The sequence below is a fragment of the Stegodyphus dumicola genome, chromosome 5, assembly GCF_044657685.1.
Source record: "Stegodyphus dumicola isolate Sdum_Otavi_A_Nest chromosome 5, ASM4465768v1".
Classification (NCBI taxonomy): Eukaryota; Metazoa; Arthropoda; class Arachnida; order Araneae; family Eresidae; genus Stegodyphus; species Stegodyphus dumicola.
In genome coordinates this window covers 170,217,932-170,232,962 of record NC_140772.1, presented here as the reverse complement: position 1 = coordinate 170,232,962, position 15,031 = coordinate 170,217,932, and positions in this window count along the sequence as shown.

Below are 15,031 nucleotides of genomic sequence, written 5' to 3'. Positions count from 1 at the left end.
TCGCATTGCGCTCCATGCTACTTTTTCAGTAAAGCTTCTTTTTATGCCTCTGATTTCTCTTTTAGTAAGTGTTGCTTACATTACTCATGTCCTTACGTATTGGGGATCTTACGGTATTAAATGTGTTGATTTGGAAAGCTTTTGTACAAAGTTATATTGAAAAAACCGTCTTGTCCTTAGTTTTTGCACACCAGTGTAGTGGCCATAGAGTCCTCTCTTTGAAAAGACTGGATTGTCTACTTTAGTGACCATGTCTTTTTCCCCAATTTTCCAGGGTCAAAGTGGGGTAAAATGACAAATTTGACGTCTCTATGGTGTTAACCACTTATCACTTTCAAAGATCTTCCTTTTGCGACATAGATGCATCCCTCTGAGAATCCATTAAACTACACACAAAAATCTTCGTTGCAAATAGGAGGTGATTTCTTAAAGGGGGGAATGCATTCGGTTCAAGATTCCCCGTCCTTTGGTAGCCTTTACTGCTACCAAAGCCCCGGCCTCAAAAGGTTAAACCCGTGTAACAAAAGGTTAAGTTAGATTCCGACGCATATTTCGTTTAACGATATTGCATTTCCCCCCTGGTGGTGAGGTTTCGAACTTCCTTTTTTTGCGGGAAATAAACTCGCATGACTTCCTTTACACGATTATCAGGTTCAATGTTCCTTCTAACCTTCTTCGGGAACATACAAGGACCTGACTCGGAACAGAGAGCTTACTAAAGCTATGTTCACTAATTGTGGTAAGTAGACAGGATACAGACGAAGGGTATACAAAACCCTTTATTTTTCTCTATATACAATAACTTCCGTACTTCGGAATACAATGACCCGCCACTCGGGGTCTAACGTAAAAGTATAAAAATAAACTAAACTCTAATTTAACTCTAGAATAATACACGTGGAAGATTGGCCTTATAATAACAGGAAGCGTATGTAGCACCGAGACTGTGAACACTACAATACGTTTAATTTATCAAGAGGATTAAAACCTCTGGCCTGGAAGGCAAAGTAGCAACTGCGTAACTTCTAAGGTAAGCGGCCTGCTTCGAACTCACGGCTTCCTCTCTTTTGCTTGGCAAAAAGGCCACACTTAAATGCTTGGCGTTCGCCAGACAACTTTGCATAAACTCCTTCACGCTTATAATTCTGGCCGGAAGTAGAAAATAAGAAGTGATAGTAAAGATTTAAAATAAAATAAACGTTAGTAAAACTTAAGATCCTTACATACTTCCCGCCAGAGTTAATTAGTTTGAAACTGAGGTCTAAAACGACCTTGTTGAAAACTTTTAGCTCTAGAAACTAACGCGAGGCCAACCTTTAACAATCATAACTTAGCTAGAAACTAGAAAATTTTAAAAGAAAGAAATTTGTTACAATAGCAGCTCCCGGAATATACAACAATCTTTTTTCTTTTTCATCTGTACTGCATCAAAACAGGAGCTTTATTCAATTCTGGTTCCTTCCAGAGATCTGGAAGGAACACTAGTTTAATGAAATGTTACACAATGACATGGCAAGTAACATATACAATTATAGTGCTCTTAACATTCTTATTTCATTCATGACTATTTTAATTATCTCTCCCCGTGCTCTCTGACATGTGTTGTAAAAGAACACCAAACACGAATGTGTTTCTGTCTACGTGTGCCACACTTCCTCCTACAATCAAAACACTAGCGTGTTAAAATTCAACATAACGAGACCTCTTAACACACCCTAATTTCAACTCTAAACCCTGAGGTACTATTCTAAAAGTGGCTAACTCTAAAGTGTAGCGTCAGAGAGCCTAACTACATCATTCAACCTTTAACACATATTCGCCATGATTTAATCTTTACAGTCACACCAATAACAAATTTTTAACATTTCTTTCACTTTTACCATATCACGGTATTTCTTAACATTTAAAATAACAGAACATATCAACATGCCGTTAATTTTACAGATTTGAAAACATACATTAGTAGTACATTGTTAACTTCTATTCTTTTCAAAGCAAGTGCCAATTCTTTCTACATTGAAATAATACATTTCAAAAAAAGTCTTTCAGACTAAAACTTCTCTCTTGCTAGAATGTTTTAAATAAAATTTATACAATAACTTTTTACAATATTTAAGTTTTTACACAACGCTATTATACATCAACTTTAGTTTTACGCACGAGTAATTGAAAAACATAATACGAAAATCGGTCACAACTCATTTCTCGCCCTTTTGGCGATAAAGGTAGACCTCGCATGAGGTAAAACTTCTTGAAATCTGCCACTTGCAGTAAGAATGAAAGATTAACTTAAGTTTGCAAAGTAACATAAAATTTTACTTATCTTTGTAATATTCGGACATCCTTTTCTGGGCCCAGTCTTTAAAGGTACTGCAGATAGTAGCTTGGTTTATCCTCCTTCTTGTACGGGCTCGCCCTTCAGTGCTTTCCTCTGGAAGCTTCCGTTTTTCACCAGTTCGGCCACCTTGAACACCTTCCTTTTGTCCTCTGCTTGTGGTCTTGGCCGTTTGAAGGCAGCTGGTCTTGGAGGAACCGGGAAACTTCTGTAGTGATCCTGCTTGGACCTCGTTGTTGGCCGTTCAAATTTTCCTTGTACTTTTTCCTCCGCCGCTGATGGCCCTTCTGCAGTTCGGCGACTTTTGCTGCGGAGAGTTCTGTCGGAAGAGTAGATCTTCCGTTTTACAGCCGGGTTATAGTTGCCGTCATTTCTCCTGGTCCTCTTCACATACGTCGTCCTTCTCCCTTCTTCATTCTGGGGGTGTTCGTGAACTCTGTTTTCTGGACGGTGGAACGGCTTCTTTTTCTTGTTACCTTCACTTTTTCCGCGGGGCAATTTTCTTTTCACTTGCTTCTGTCTCTCATTGGCTTGCCCTTGTACTTGTCGTTTTTCCACCTCTGGAACTTGTACCTGCGGTGTATGCCGTGCCGGATCCTGCAAAAGATCTGAAAACATTTGCATTTTATTACGGTCATAGAATGGTTTTATCTGGTCAATGTTTGCGGAACAGGTTTCACCATTTCTGGCTTTTAACACTACAACAGCGTGAGTTATTTTTTCTATAACATATGGTCCTTCAAATCGTGGAAAAAATTTAGCAGTTTTATCTTCTGGTGCTGAAGAAAGTGAATGCTTAATTTTTAAAACTTCATCCCCTACTTTATAAGTTACTCTCCGTCGTTTCATATCGTAATAAAGCTTCTGTTTTCTCTGTGCTACTTCCGTATTCTTTTTTGCTTCTTTTATTAGTTTTTCTATATCACCCATTTTAAATTCTGGGGCTCTTTGTTGCACATAAAATAATTTATCTAACGGTGTTATAATCTTTCTGCCTAGAAATAACTCAGCAGGAGTTTTGCTCGTTGTATCATGTTTTGCGGTCCTAAGGGCGAAAGCAAATTCATTGACATAGTTATCCCAGCTTTTATGAAAATTTTTAACATAACTACGGATAATTTTCACTATATTTCTGTTGACCCGTTCCGCTATATTTGATTGCGGCCGATACGGGACCATTTTTAAATGACGTATGCCCAGTTTTTTGCACATGTCTTCAAATATATTACTTACAAATTGAGGACCATAATCCGATATAACTTTTAGGGGCGCCCCGTATTTTAAAATATATTTATTTAAAATATAATCGGTAACTAATTTCGCGGAGGCTCGTTTTAAGGGAACAATTTCGGTCCATTTACTAAAATGATCAACCATAACAAGGAGATAGCGACTTTTGTTTAACTGACTTTTTGGGAGAGGGCCCAATAAATCGATGCCGATTATTTCATTTGGAAATTCGGATTTAATACTATTTAGAAGCCCGGCCGGGCGGAAATTAATATAATTAACGGCTTGACATGTTGGGCAGGACTGGACATACGCCCTTGTTAACTTTTGCAGTTCAGGAAAGTAGACTGCCTCGCGTACGCGTTGGATAGTTTTTCGAATACCAGCATGAGAAGCTAAAGGGCTGTCATGGAGCTCCTGCAGGATATTTAATCTAAGACTAGCTGGGATAACAGGTCGAAATTCGTTGTTGGAATTCGTAGTTTTTGTATAGAATAATAGACCATCTATTAGTTCGTAATGGGCCGCCCTATTTCTTATCGCCACAATATCTTGGTGGCTAAAATTTTCAGGATCCTTCAAATACTCATAAATACTTCCAAACTCAGGATCCTTACCCAGTTCGGTTATTACAGTTTCTCGGGAATGTATTGTACATGCTGTCAGCATTGCCATCTTTACGGTATTGCCTTGTTCGTCTATTTTAATCCTTGATAGGGCATCTGCTACGATATTTTCCTTTCCAGGGGTATGCTTGATTACCAGATTATATTCTTGCAGCTTGAGTGCCCATCTTATTAACCTTGGGGATAAATTTTTCCCTGAGTACAATCTAGTTACCGCCGCATGATCAGAGTATACTGTTATCGGCGCCTTTCCAAAATAGACTCGGAACTTTTGCACTGCTAACAGAACTGCAAGTGCCTCTCTCTCTGTCGCGGAATAGTTTCTTTGTGTTTGATTTAAAGTTCGGCTAAAAAATGCAACGGGCTGCTGATTTTGCGAAAGTACCGCTCCTACCGCATAATCCGAAGCATCCGCTGAAATTTCTAAATTCTCATCCTTTTCAGGAAATTTCAACACAGGGGCTTGCGTTAATGCTTGTTTTAATTTTTCGAAAGCACTATTGGCTTCGGCCGTCCACGAGAATCTTGCCTTTTTTCTTTTTAATTTTAACAATGGCTCCGCGATAGCCGCAAAATATTTTATAAAGGACCTATAATATGAACAAAGTCCTAGAAAAGAAGAGAGCTTCTTTGCCGTGTTTGGAGTCGGATACTTTTGTACAGCGATTATTTTTGATTCATCTGTCTCGATCCCTTTTTGAGATATTTTGTAACCTAAATATTTTAATTCAGGGGCTGCAAATTTGCACTTTTCGACATTAACTTTTAGACCGGCCTCATTTAATAAAGAAAACACCTGTCTTAAATCCTGTACATGTTGGTCGAGCTTATCACTAGTAATAATGATATCGTCTAAATAGATAAATGTGGACTTTCCAAGAACAGGTCTTAACACAATGTCCATTCATCGCTGAAATGTTGCCGGGGCGCCTGAAAGGCCAAACGGCATACGCAAAAATGCATAAGTGTCAGACTTGGTTATAAAAGCAGTCTTAGGCACGTCCTCAGGCCTCACCCCTATTTGAAAATAACCAGTCGTTAAGTCTAAAGTCGTCATAAATTTGGTTGATTTTATGTTCCTTAAAATTTCTTCTATGATCGGTAACGGATATACCGGATATTTCGTTATGGAATTTAATTTACGGTAATCAATAGCGAATCTCCACCTTTTTGGATGCTCCAAAGGATAGTCATTATTTTTCTTACATAAAACCACCGGGCTAGCATAACTACTTGAGATAGGCGTTATGATCTTTTTACGTAGCATATCGGTAATATGCCATTCTATAATTTTTTCCTTATTCTTATCATACCGGTATGGTTTTTGACGAACTGGCAATGCATCTCCGGTGTCAATACTATGGTTAGTAACCTGAGTAAATCCTGGAATATCACTAAATAACGAAGCAAATTCACTTACCACTTGTCGGATTCTATCTTGCTCGTCATTAGGCAGGTGGTCAAGATTTACCATCGGCGGTTCAGCCTTTTCAGTACGAACTGGTCTCATTGTCAGCTTAAGGGACGCTACATTAAAATCCAGTGTTGCTTGTCCGTCTGAAAGAAAATCTATCCCTAAGATTAAATGTGCTTGCAGATTCTTTACTATAAAAAACATCACCTTTATTTGTTCGTCCTTGATACGGATATACAAAGGTACTTTACCTACGCACTTACATTTTTCTCCTTGCGCCGCTAACACTGTTGTATTATCCGCATTATATATGCGGTATTTGCGAAAATACTTTCTAAAAAACTGTTCTGCCACACAGGAACACTGCACGCCGGTATCCAGGAGTGCGGTGGCTGGGATATTATTCACCAAGACTTCGATCTTCGGAAGAGTCAAATTTTTCACCATTACTGTATTTAACTTGTAGGAAGAGGGATTTTCGTGGCCTTCGGATTTCCGCACCCTCTCGTCAGCAGAAATCCGTTTTAGTTTAAATTATTTTTCCTTTCCGTGCTTTCCTTCTTTTTCCCCTGGCCTTGAGACTTTTTTCCTGGGTTGCTATTGAACTGTCGACGTTCGCCGGCTGTTTTTGAATGCTCGGGTTTCCTTGCCCACTGATTCGCTTTTTCTCCGTAGCCGTATGCTTGAGTTTGCTGTAGTCTTGGCGTACCAAATTGGTTTCGCTGTTGATATTGGCGTCTTCTTTCGACGTCCGCCGTTCTTCTACTTTCAAACTGGATTGCTAGCTCAAATAATTTTTCCAGTGTAGTCGGATTTCTCAATTCAATAAAGTCTTGCACTTGGGGTAGTAACCTCGGCAAAATCACTTGAATTATTTCAGGATCCGGACGGTTTCCATACAAGAGCTTGAAAACGTGAATTTTTCTTAAAATAAAGCTCGAGAGGTTTTCGATTCTTTGTTGATATATACTAAAAAGTTCCGTTTCTAATTTCGCACGATCCCTTACAACAGGGAAGGCTTTTAGTAGGGCAGTCTTGAAATTCTCGTAAGTATAGGTGGGACTTCCTGCTTGACCCAAGAGACTTCTACCTATACATTTGAACCAGTTAAGCGCTTGGCCCCTCAAAGCGCTGGTAGCTAAGGTAACTTTTTGAAACTCGTGCACGGGGTAGAGCATGAAGTGGTCATCCAATTTTTCCAAAAAAACTGGTTACCGGTGAGTTTCCGTTAAACGTTGCTTCTGGTTTCATCGAAGCGCTCATGGTCTGGACGATGTAACCGAATCCTTCCAGGGCGGCAGCTGGCATTTCTGGATACTGAGCCGTTTCTGCAGGCAGCACAGGTTCTTCTTGAAACTCGGCCATGGTTATTCTTCTTCGTTGGGCGCCACTATCAGGTTCAATGTTCCTTCTAACCTTCTTCGGGAACATACAAGGACCTGACTCGGAACAGAGAGCTTACTAAAGCTATGTTCACTAATTGTGGTAAGTAGACAGGATACAGACGAAGGGTATACAAAACCCTTTATTTTTCTCTATATACAATAACTTCCGTACTTCGGAATACAATGACCCGCCACTCGGGGTCTAACGTAAAAGTATAAAATAAACTAAACTCTAATTTAACTTTAGAATAATACACGTGGAAGATTGGCCTTATAATAACAGGAAGCGTATGTAGCACAGAGACTGTGAACACTACAATACGTTTAATTTATCAAGAGGATTAAAACCTCTGGCCTGGAAGGCAAACAGAAACTGCGTAACTTCTAAGGTAAGCGGCCTGCGTTGACTCACTGCTTCCTCTCTTTCGCTTGGCAAAAAGGCCACACTTAAATACTTGGCGTTCGCCAGACAAACTTTGCATAAAAACCTTCACGCTTATAATTCTGGCCGGAAGTAGAAAATAAGAAGTGATAGTAAAGATTTAAAATAAAATAAACGTTAGTAAAACTTAAGATCCTTACACGATTACCAAGTTTGATAACATTTGATCCAGTAGTTTTCCTTTTATGACCGTTTCAATATGGATCTTTAATTATAACCACTCTGTATATTATTAAATTTTAATTTGAAGCTATGCGTTATATATATATATATACCATGCGTAAAATTTTCGCTTTTATGGAAAAATAAAGAATTGAAGCAAATATGCTTAGGATAATGGACCAAAACTGAAAAAAATGTCCCCTCCCTCCGAAAATAAAATATTGAAACTTCGACCTTGAATTTATTGGGTTATCGAAATATTTAATTTGACTTATCTTCTCAGTCCTAGTTCCGACAACAATTCCGTCAAAAATTCCGAATTACTTAAGCTGAAGTAAAAGATTTAGTATATATTCACTGTATATTAATAAAGTAATCAGAGTGTAATAAAAATAGATTATAGAATTTACGCTGATGCAACTTTTTGTCTGACTGCACAACATGTAATAGAAGAGAAGGATTGTAGAGATATGTTTTTGACATGCCTCATTAGATATGACAAGTAGATGTCATATTAATTTTGTCTCTTCAATGTCAAAAAACTTTCCTTTGAGAGGCAACTTTAGTTTTTGAGAAAGAAAAAAAAATCACTAGAAGACAAATTTGAAGAACATGCAGGACGATTGAATATACATACTTATTTTCCGAACACAAGCGGTTCTCCGACTGGTTATTGAATAATGAAAAGATGCATTGTCATGCAATACAAAACATTTGGAATACGTTTTCTGACTGAAAACGTAACATTAAAAAGTCATCTGCTTAATTCACAGCCAACTGCTCGGGCAATTGCAGAATCGTTTTGATCCTGAGCTTGTAAGACAAAACTAATATCACTGGATTTAAACACTTCTTTAATCTTCCGAGAACGTTCCTTCTTTAGCTCATATTCCAAGAATATTTAGCGAATACAATTATTGCAAAAGAAATTGAATATTCATTTGCACTACGGCTTGGTAGTTTACTAATGAGTTAACAAAAATTCTGCTTTTTGTGTCTAAGAATACAACAATATCTTAAATGTTTACAAATAAAATATTAAATTGGAGCTACACCAGTTGCCTAGCATATGAAAGATTGTTAAATACTAATTGTTTGTTGCGAAGTCTAACCCAGGCTTGCATGGTTGGTTTTCGTAGTTTTCTAGGTTCTCTTTACAAAGGTTCTCTATGAAAGCATCTTAATCAAATAGCTCCCATGTTCTTTCTATGTTCAAATAACCAACTAACCTAGTTTAAGCGCGATTTCCAAGTGAAGTTACTAGCAAAACCCGAATACTCATTAAAAATCATGTAGCTTGCCAATCGGGAGAACCATGAAAGATACGGCGCCAATAATTGGATTGCTAATACGGTACGCTGTTTCTAAAGTTAGATGGTCATTCCTTAATTAAATATAATTAATTTGTAACTTCTACTAGAGCTGACGGTAAGAATTGGAGTGTAAATAAATAATATCGTGTGCAATCTTGATTAATATAAAATTAAAAATATTTGAATAGAAAAATATTTGCAATCAGAAAGTTTTTTGAAATATTTGCAATTACTTTATAAGAAGGATTTATTAATAATAGTAATAATTACTTATCATATTACTGATGATTAGTATTCAGTTCTTGACAATTAAATTTAAATTAGAATTTTAAGGATATAATGAAAATACGCTACGCACAAAAATACATTTTAGGATAAAAAAATGAGTTGATTCTTTATGTTTTAAAACTTCTTAAATTCATTTAATAAACATTGTATACTCGTTGTTAATTGAACCCAAAATGTTGGGTGTCGTTTATATAATTATTATTACTTGTCCACAGAACCTGCTGACTTTTCCAGCCATTAAGTAGCTGCAGATCATTTCTACATAACCATTGAACTTCCATTAATTCAGTCTCTAGAGGGTTGTATGTTTATATCATAATTTGACTTTTATAAAAATGATTATTCTAAATCTTATGCTTCTATGAAAATACACTGTGCTTTAAAAATGTGGATGATGGTATCAGCCGGTCTTTCAGCCACTTCAAAAGCAACAGTTTGTTTAGAAATAAATTATGCAGTTAATGTCATAAAATTTAAATAAATATCAAAAGAAAATTCTGAGTTTTAGACAATTCGATTTAAACGAACTTAAAGTAAAGTAGTAGACGATAAAACGCCTAAGGTAAAAGTTTACTCTTACAAAAACTTACTCTAATTTTTTTTAAAAAAAAGGAAGAAAAAGAGAATTTAAAAAAAAATAGTTAAAAATTTGAATTATATCATCTATAATTTAAAAAAATAGCTTTCCATAAAGTATTAATAAATATATATTACGCATCATTGAGCGAAAAAATTTCATATAATTAATTCTCCGTAAAATTTTACTTGAAATTTATGGTTAAAAATAGCTGTGGCAATTCACTGTAACAAAAATCCATAAACCACATTTGACGTTATTATCGCCCCCCAAAAAAGATGTCAAAATTCAAAACGCGAAAATATGTAAATTCGTGTATATCTTAGAAAATTTTGAATAAAAAAGTCTAATTTTTTGCAGATATGCTTAAAAATACACCTACTTTAAGATGATGGTAAATATTTTATAGGTTATAATTCAAAATGTTTTTCGAAAAAATTTAAAAAATTATTTAAAAATAGAAATTTAAAAAATAAAACACAAAAAATGTGAAAATTTTATTTGGAATGAACCTAAATTTCGAAATGTGAAAGGAAAAAATAATGAAAGTGTAATAAAAAAAGAGATATTAATAAATATTTACCAAATTCAATTAACATTGAGGAGCTACAATTTTGAGAGCTAATATTTTAAAAACTACTCGTACGATTTTTACAAAACTTGGTATTCTGGCATAATTTGAGTCGTTGAATTGACATATGAAAAAAAAGTGATATGTTATTTCAGAAAAAGTCCGACTTTGTGTCAAAATACCTATGTTATTGCTATATATAAATCTAATATATATTTTAAGTCGCGCTTTCGAGACATGAAAAATGCAGTTTGAATTTTGTCAATCGGCCCAGTAGAACGGGAGACACAGCACTGTCCCATTTTTTTTAGCAGTGTACCATCTGCTAGAGATACGGAGGTGAAATGTGCACATGATGCGAATAAACCACAGAGTGGTGAACGAACTGTTTTTAGATCTTCCAATGGATGAGAAGTCTGAAAGGACTGAATCTTCAGACTGTGACATGAAAAACAGAAATGCATCTGAGAACTGCAGTCGAAAAGTATTTGACCCGTGTATAAATAATGAAAACTGCAATTCATAATGGACTGCAATTCATTCAGAACTTTAATTTGTGTATGTAATTTGTACATAGTGTAAATATTTGTTTCTTTAATTACGTTATCTGTATGGTTTAAAGCGTTTTGTTTGTACCAAATTAGGCTTCTGACCAAGGGTTGTACTGCAGGGGACGTGCAGTCCTTGGGAGTGGGCAGTGTTACGAAATGTCCAGGCGCGTTAAGATGCCTTACCCGCAAAGCAGTTTTAAGGTTGCCATAAAATGGCAAAGGAAGGTCGGGTTGCCACATTTGGCGAGAAATCGCCCATTTAGTGACATTTGGCGACAAAACTGGCGATATACCATGGACGGTTGGAGAACCTTCTGGAACGAATTCTTACCGATTTAGCCTAGAATGTTCTCGAACGCAAGCCGAAAGCTACATAAACCCTGCTGGTCCGCAGTCAGTGTGTGTGCGTCGTCGAGAGGGCGAGAGAGAGAGAGAGAGTGCCTCGTCTAGAGTGCGAGTTAGTTAGTATCGATTTGGTGTCTCGTCTAGCGAGTCAATCCCTGCGGAGTCGATCGAGCTGACTACCGGGCAGCGAGTGCCGAGTGGGTCGCCGAGTTCATCGAAGGAGTCTCTTAGTATATCGCGGTTAGTGCCTCGTTGAGAGAGCGTGTTGAGCTCCGGGAACGACTGAACCGAAGAGTCAGGAGCTGTGTTCTGTGTGTCGTCGAGTGCATCACGAGTTGTAGTGTGGAGAGTCTCGAGAATACGTGGAGTTCCGAGAACGACTAAGAAGAGTCGGAAACAGTACTCTAGTGCTTTGCCGTGAAGCTGTCTTCACCGCGATATCCTGGTAGCCTGGAGGCTGTGTCGCTGATAGTGTCAGCGTGTTTATAGTAGTTCATCAACGACTGTAAACGTGTTTTGAAGCAGTCCTGACAATAGTGGCCAATAAAGTGTGTTTCGATACTTCATCAAGTAGTGTCATCGTTATTCACTCCAAATCCACACAAACCCCGTACGAACGCGAAGGAAGAAAATAACGTAACAAATGGTGTCAGAAAAATAATGCAACAATATGTATAAAAAGTACCAAATAGTAAAGTAATATTTAATACCAAGAAAATGGGTAACTTTTGGGGGCCAATTTTCCTGCGTGCATGAAGATAAACGCCTTGCCGATTTTTTTTCCATATTTCGATTTTGCGGCTGAAATTATTGCCAAATCTTAAATTTTGTAAAATGTGGTGGGAAAGTTGCCAAGAAACTTAAAAATTTATCTTGGCGATCTTTTTTCGATTTGCGCGGGTAAGAATGCACTTGACGAAATTCTGTTTTCTCTTCCTTTTTTTTTCACTGCGCAGGAGTGGAATAAAGACGCGTCTTTCATTGTTTTAAACAATTTTAACAAAGTGCGTGAAGCATATTTGGCGTTGTTATCGCTTATGCCAAATTTCAAAACTCGCAGTTATGTAAATTCATAAAAGGAAATTTGGAATAAAAAGTTATAATTTTTTTCAGGTATGACTAGAAATATATTTCCTTTTAGATTATGATAAAAATTTAATAAGTTATGACTAAAAAAAATTTTCGAAAATTTATAGAAGTTACTAAAAAATACAAATTAAGAAAACAAATCTGAAAATAATAGGGGGACCGGAAAGCAATGTCGCTTTTGTACATTAAATTCAAACGAATAAATTGGTAACAAGTTTTTATTTTTAATCAATAATATAATCACCGTCGTTATCAACAACCTTTTGCCATCTAACGTGCAGATGTTCAATCCCGGACCGATAAAAATCAATTGGTTTTTGAGTAAAATATCTCGAGAGGACATTTTGGACATCATCCAAATTTTCAAATTTTTTTTACACTATGAAAATGTTGTAGGAATCCGAATAAATAGTAATCCAATGCTGCGATATCGGCCGAGTATGGTGGGTGAGTATGGCAGTACCTCCCATCCCAATTCATTAATTTTTTCCAGTGTTCGTCTTGCACAGTGCGGTCTTGCATTGTCGTGTTGCAGAATGACGCCTTTTCCGTTGACAATCGCCGGATATTTTTCGGTTAAAGTTTGGTTCACTAGATCCAACTGTTCACAATAAAGGTCTACATTAACAGTTTTTCCAGGTTTGAGCAATTCAAAATGAACAATTCCGCGAATACTCCACCAAACACCCAGAAGCGCCTTTTCGGAATGTAAACCCTTTTAACTCCTATTAAAACTGCCTTTTGAGTTTTCGATTATCATATAGGATTTATTCTTTTGTCTCCATTAATCAAACGATTAAAAAACGGTTCTGTATGGTGCCATTGACGTTGCATGTTCTGTTATGGTGCCAATACGTTGCATGTGATGGATAGGTTGGCTTTTTTTGTTTTTGGACAGATTATGTGGGGGACTCACACACTTGCTTTGCTTATTTTTCCATTCTGCTTTAATGTTCTTGGATGATCGACCAAGGTTGGTTAAGAGTGTTTGACATGAATTTGCTTACACTTCTGCCTTTAGCATGTTGTTGTGGACATGCGCAGAAACGACATTAGTTTCTGGTCCCCCTATTATCTACGAATTTCATTTGGAATGAACCTGAATTTCGAAATGTGAAAGGATGAATCAAATAAGTTTAATAAAAAAAGATAGATTTATAAATATATACCAAACTCATTTAACATTGAGGGCCTAAAATTTTGAGAGCTAATTTTTAAAAAACTAATCGTTCGATTTTTACGAAACTTGGCACTTTGCATACGAAATACTTAAAAAAAAATAGTATGTGATTTCAGAAAATTCGATTTTGCTTCCAAACACTTATGCTAATACAATGTTGTACATAAATCTCATATATATTCCAAGTTACGCTTTCAACAGATGAAAAACACAAGTTAAATTTCGTCAATCGCCCGAGTCAAACGTGAGATATAGAATCGCCCCCTTTTTTTGTGAACATTAATGTACATAATGTTTTTCATCTTAAAAATACAGTACACTCCCGATTATCCGCGGAATTGAGTGGCGCGGCCGCCGCGGATAATCCGAAAAAAGCTAAAAACGGGTATAGCAAAAGAGAAAACAGTTATTCCAACTTTAAAAAACCGTTTTATGTGCAATAAAACGTAAAATAAACAGCAGAAAATGTTTAACTAACGCTTAATATTTTAGTATATCACTCAAAACTAACCTAAAATGCATTTTGTTAATGAAAACAGAAAAATTAATACATATGTACTGTTTTAATACTGTAATGTATTATGTAATTACAAAATATAACTGTAAAACTACACCTTTTTGAAGAAATCAGTCATTACTTCTGCCCACCAGCGGCCGAGCGGTAAAGACGCTGAACACTGGTAGGTTCGAATCCTGCGAACGGGCTGGCTGCATGGGCGTTTTCGTGGTTTTCCTCATTTGTAACGTGTATAGGAACCAGTTTCCCTTAGAAAGTCCTCCACGAAGGCATCCCTCCCCTTAGGCAGATAGCCCTCGTGTGCTTTGCCATAATTGAATAATCCAATCCAATCCAGTCATTACTTCTTGCTTTGGAAGCATTTTCTCTTGATCCGAGATTGCATTTCTCGTAGCATAAGTTTCTCGGCCAACTCCGCGTCGTCTTGATCTTCCAAATAGCTCAGCAGTCCGTCGACTTGTTGCAAAGCCGGTTCGTGAGTCTTCTACATCTGCACAGTGGGCTCTTCTTCGCCTTCACTTCGCTTTTCTTCATTCTCGGTCCCTCCTCTTGCTTTCTTCTCAATTTCGCCATCTGTCAAGCGTTCGAAGCCAGGTTCGTTGACATCACACTCCAACCACTCGTTAATGTTTTCAGCATCGACGTTTTCACCACCCGGAACTTTTCACCATAGCGGCAAGAGTTGCCGTGGGCATGTCTACATCTTCATTCTCTTCTTCACAACTCAAAGGTGTTGTTGTTAGGTTGTTGTTGGCTTCAACATTAGGCATGAGTTTTCTCTATGATTTTATGAGAGTTGACGGTTTCACCGAGTCCCATGCAGATGCAATATCGTAGATGCTGTCCAAGATTGTGTAGTGTTTCCAAAACTCTTTCAGATCATAACCTTCTTCAATTTTGGTCATTAGCAGCTTGGTTCGGTATGTTCTCTTCATTGTTGCAATGACTCCTTGGTCCATGGGTTGGATTAGGGCAGTAACGTTTGGGGGGAGAAACTTTGCAAAAA